This window comes from Anabrus simplex, chromosome 1 (assembly GCF_040414725.1).
Source record: "Anabrus simplex isolate iqAnaSimp1 chromosome 1, ASM4041472v1, whole genome shotgun sequence".
Lineage (NCBI taxonomy): Eukaryota > Metazoa > Arthropoda > Insecta > Orthoptera > Tettigoniidae > Anabrus > Anabrus simplex.
In genome coordinates, this window is record NC_090265.1 from 882,502,902 (window position 1) to 882,508,901 (window position 6,000).

Below are 6,000 nucleotides of genomic sequence, written 5' to 3' on the forward strand. Positions count from 1 at the left end.
AAAAAAGGAGTGATATGGGGACTGAATGTTACTGGACATGTGTGATTTCTCAAATATATACACTCCTGCTAACAAAAATAACAAAATGAGGTTATTTAATGCTTACAAACATTTAATTACACTTTAATTATGTAATTAAGTTTCATCTTTAAATTTCCTTCATACAACATTAAATTCAGAACATTTTTCCAACAATGTCTGTCTTAACAATATCACTTATTACAGTTACTTTGGGACATCTTCCCTGTCAACAATAACACCAAGAGAATGTCTTGTTATGCCCATTATTCAAGTTCCTCAGATATGTCCTCTGTTTACAATAGGCCAGTAGAACATTTTCAAGGTCGCAGTTAAACCCTTATAATAAGGTGGACCTGTATGTTTTCTCTCTGAGTGATGGGAATACATATAATTTTAACATATATGCATTGAACCTATTTTGTTCGAAAATGGACATGTGTAGTTTCCCAAATGACTGATTCCATTCCTCATGTACCTGATCAAGTTCTCTCACAAATATTATCACAGATATCAAGAGATCTTGTGAAGATGAAACAAACAACACCTTGCAGTACCTGCTGTCTGGTCACAGTCTCTAATTATACTATTTTTACCACATGCTGCAAGCTCTGATTATGCTGCAAACTGGTTGTTGCATATGCCGCTCACTATTGAAGGATCTAACATTGAAAGCTATTTGGAATGACGTTCCCCTTTTCAAATCAATTATAGTTTTGCTAGATTTTAAAGTTTTGAAATTACTGAATAAAATCTGATAAACAGATTTTTGGGACGCTCGAATATGCACCATGGTATCTAGTACTGGTAGGAAACAATAGACATATGGTACGTCAAAACTTGATCAAATTGGAGGAATAACAGAACATTCTTCAAAAAGTCTCTTCACTTTTTGCACGAGAAATGACTGTTTCAATCAGTCAATCAATCAATCAATCACTACTGATCTGCATTAGGGCAGTCGCCCAGGTGGCAGATTCCCTATCTGTTGTTTTCCTAGCCTTTTCTGAAATGATCGCGAAGAAATTGGAATATTATTAAACATTTCCCTTGGTTATTCCAATCCCTAACTCCCCTTCCTATAAACGAATATTTGCCCCAATTTGTCCTCTTGAATTCCAACTTTATCTTCATATTGTGAACTTTCCTACTTTTAAAGACACCACTCAAACGTATTCGTCTACTGATGTCCTCTCACGCCATCTCTCCACTGACAGCTCGGAAGATACCGCTTAATAGAGCATAGCGTCTCCTTTCTCCCAAGTCTTCCCAGCCCAAATTTTGCAACATTTTTGTACCGCTACTCTTTTGTCGGAAATCACCCAGAACAAATCGAGCTGCTTTTCTTTGGACTTTTTTCCAGTTCTTGAATCAAGTAATCCTGGAACCATACTCTAGTTAAGGTCTTACCAGAGATTTATATGCCCTCTCCTTTACATCCTTACTACAACCCCTAAATACCCTCATAACTATGTGCAGAGATCTGTTCCCTTTATTAACAATCATATTTATGTGATTACCCCAATGAAGGTCTTTTCTTATATTAACACCTAGGTACTTACAATGATCCCCAAAAGGAACTTTCGCCCCGTCAACGCAGTAATTAAAACTGAGAGGAATTTTTTAAATATTTTATCATCATACCATTGCCCACCATCCATCTCAGAACACTATCGAGGTCACCCTGCAGCCACTCACATTCTTGTAACTTATCTATTACTCCGTACAGAATAACATCATCTGCAAACAGTCTTATCTCTGATTCCACTTCTTTACACATATCATCGATATATATACAAGAAAACATAAAGGTCCAATAATACTGCCTTGAAGAATTCCCCTCTTAATTATTACAGGGTCAGACAAAGCTACGCCTACTCTAATTCTCTGTGTTATATTTTCTAGAAATATAGCCACCCATTCAGGTGATGGTTGGTTGGTGATTATTGTTTTAAGAGGAAGTACAACTGGGCAACCATCCTCTACCACCCATTCAGTCACTCTTTTTTCTAGTCCAATAGCACTCATTTTTGCCAGTAGTCTTCCATGACCTAACCTAACAAAAGCTTTAGATAGGTGAATCGCAATACAGTCCATTTGACCTCCTGAATCCAGGATATCTGCTATACCTTGCTGAAATCGTACAAGCTGAGCTACAGTGGAATAACTTTTCCTAAACCCAAACTGCCTTCTGTCAAACCAGTTATTAATTACGCAAACATGTCTAATATAATAAGAAAGAATGCTTTCCCAAAGCTTACGTGCAATGTATGACAAACTGACTGGCCTGTAATTTTCAGCTTTAAGTCTATCCAGTAGCGTAGCCAGGATTTCAGTTTTGGGGGGGGGGGGGCATTCATCCAGAATTTTATTTTGATAGGTGTCCAAACTTCCATAGTTTAGGTGGTGTAGAATAGCGAAAAAGGAAATGGGTGTCTTTGGATCCAAAGTAAGAGTGGTGGATTCGTGCGGATTCCGGAAGCTAATAGTAATTTTCTTCTTCTTCTTCCTCTTCTTTTCCCACATCTGTGGGGTCGCGGGTGCGAACTGTGTCGCACATGTGGATTTGGCCCTGTTTTACGGCCGGATGTCTTTCCCGACGCCAACCCTACATAGAGGGATGTAATCAGTGTTGTGTGTTTCTTTGGTGTTTGGTAGTGTAGTATGTTGTCTGAATATGAACATGTTGGGACAAACACCTAGTCCACAGCCAGAAAAATTAATCAGACGCGATTAAAATACCAGACCCGGCCGGGAATCGAACCCGGAACCGTCTTAACCGAAGGCCTCAACACTGATCATTCAACCAATGAGTCAGACACCGTAAGCTAATATTAATGTACATTATATATAAAATGCTCAATAAAAGTACATTCGTTAAAACTCCTGGGGTGTATGGACTTGCTTGTACGAACCCCCCCCGCGGACCCCGTCCCACGGCTACATATGTTACTCCCATCCCAACATAACTGCAGCATTTCATATATTCCGAGTACAAGTAAAATGAATGCAAGAATAAACAGTTTGAATAAGGATGCAATATTGTGGTTTAGAATAAATACGGTAATGTTATTATAATAATGGCCATGTGATAAGCAATAAAGAAGTGACATTTTATACAAATAATGCGACAAAGATATATACACACACACACGCGTCGAATACAGGTTTCTCGCCCTTCTTGTCCATGGCTAGATGATGAAGGCAAGAGAATGATGGTCCACCGTGACTCGTTATTTCGACATTATAAACAAACCCTAGATGACACAGACTTCGAATCTAACCGCATCTTAAGTATTCTACGGCCCCTAATTTTCTGTATTTTTATCAATGACATACCATCTGTGACAGGAAATAACACACATGACCTCTGTGCTGAATCTTCAAATATATCGACACTGCAAGACAAGATATTAACAGGGACCTCCGACGACTCATTGTACTGTATATGCACAACGAAGCTCTCTTATACTAAACTGCAAAAAAACTTAGACAATTATAATTGGATCACGAAAATTACTGAGCTGCTCAAACAATGTCGCAATCCCGCCTATCCTACTGAATTATTTCCTACAGTAAAACGGTTTAAAATCCCGGCGTAATGATGAATGAAGCAGATGATTGGTGTGATCACTCGAAACAAATACGTAAAAAGATTTTTGGAGTTCTTCACCCTCTTAAACGGCAGAGGGATGTATTTCCATTTGAGCTACAGGCCAAACAAATACAGACACTCATTCTCCCTATTCTTGATTATTGTGACGCTTTAGTTGACATGACGAGAGAAGAAACACTTCAACGAGCACTGAATTCCTGCCTGCGATTTATTTACAATATCGGGTACGATGTTTATATCACCCCATACTAACAGGCTGTCTCATGGCTGATGTCTGATAAACGTCGGCAGCTACACACTTTAACGATGGTGATCAGAGTGGTAGCTGAAAGTCAGCCAATGTATATTTCTTCTAAATTCATCTTTTTATCATCGTTTCACAACTTAAATACACGTTCTAGATTCATTCTTTCTATTTCACTGCACCGCACAAATAAAATTAATAGATAATTTGTGGTTACTGTCGCCAGATTATCTAATTCCCTGCCAGTTCAGGTCAGAGAAACTAGCTTTTTTTAAATCACGATTTAAGGTCACCTGCCAAGACTCCCTGCTGACAGCTGACTGAATGGTTGAAGTATGAATGTGTGCGTTCCTGAGGATTAGCCATTTTTGAAGAGTTTTTAATATTAATTTAGTAATTTATTTAAATTTATTTTCAATTCTATTAATTTATGCAGTTTTAACTATTTTAAGTATCTCAGTATTGTATTTAAGATTCTGATTAGTATGTGGTTAAGTGTACGAGAGGGCCTGGAGCCCTAACTTCGCCACTGTACTGAAGGCACTAATAAATAAATAAACAAATAAACAAACAAATAAATAAATAATGTAAAGCGTATGGGTATAGTTCTTTTGTTAGTTGGTAAAGAAAAATACGCGTTTCAACGCATGCTATGTAGGGTGTACCTTGTCCTATTAGTTTCCAACGCGGTTAGGGCCACGCAGCTGTGAGCTTGCATCCGGGAGGTGGATTCGAACCCCACTGTCGGCAGCCCTGAAAATGTTTTCCCGTGTTTTCACACCAAGCAAATGCTGGAGCTGTACCTTAATTAAGGCCACGGCCGCATCCTTCCCACTTCTAAGCCTTTCCTATCCCACCGTCGCCATAAGACCTATCTGTGTCGGTGCGACGTAAAGTAAATTGTTAATTACTTTCCTCACAAGCCTGGGATACAGAATATAGTAGTATAAAGTTAGAGTTTTGTGACGCTAATATTCGTATGTATAGTTTTTATTAACGTGTCAGAAACCAACGACACTGAGCTGTTACCATTTCAACACCGTTTTAAGGGTTACCGATCCAAGCCGGGATTTGAACCTGCGAACTCGGACTCAGAAGGACAGAGACACAACCTACTGAGCCACATGAAAAGAAGGCGTTTGTGATTATTGTTATGAATGGATGCAGTTAGTATTTTTACAAAGGTTTTATGAGGAGCATTTATTAAGGCGTACGTTTTCTTACTGTCCTAAATGCACGAGGCCGGACAGAAGAACTAGCTAGAAGCTAAGAAGCCATGCAGGGGTGTCGCTTCCTTCTCTGTTCACTTTTCTAAACCAAACTCCATGACGTAACAGCACCGAAGCGCCATCGCCTACCAAGCGACGACTGTTCAGCCCCGAGGCCTGCAGATTACGAGGTGTCTTGTGGTCAGCTCGACGAATCCTCTCCACCGTTATTCTTGGCTTTCTAGACCGGAGCCGCCATCTCACCGTCAGATAGCTCCTCAATAATAAACACGCGGGCTGAGTGTACCTCGAACCAGCTCTCAGATCCAGGTAAAAATCCATGGCCTGGCATGCTACCCCTACACCGCGGGGCCGGCTGGATACTTTTAGGTCTCCTTATTTTAGAATTTGACTTAAGGCATCCTGCATTCGATTCCCGGCACTGACAGAGTTAAGAAAGGCATGGAATGGGGAAAAGACAGCCTTGTTTGTGGGTGCAGTAGAGTTGGCCTTGAGTCTCCCGTAATTCGAAATATCTACGACCTGGAAGATAGTCATCTTCATGGGGTGTAGTACCAAAATCGTTCCTTTTTTTAAGAAGACAAATTAAGAAAATTCTACTTCCTCACAAACGAAGAACGATATTATCAAATTTACGAACAGTTTCAATAATGCAACCGGTGTATGTTAAGAGTACAGAAGGTATAACTGCACATGGTAACAATCAAAACCAACAATATCTACTGAAGATCCGTCACCGCATTCGGTAGGACCGGCTTTCTTTTTATATCCACTGGGCGAGTTGGCCGTACGGTTAGAGGCGCACAGCTGTGTGCTTGCTTCCGGGAGATAGTGGGTTCAAACACCACTATCGGCAGCCCTAAAGATGGTTTTCTGTGGTTTCCCATTTTCAC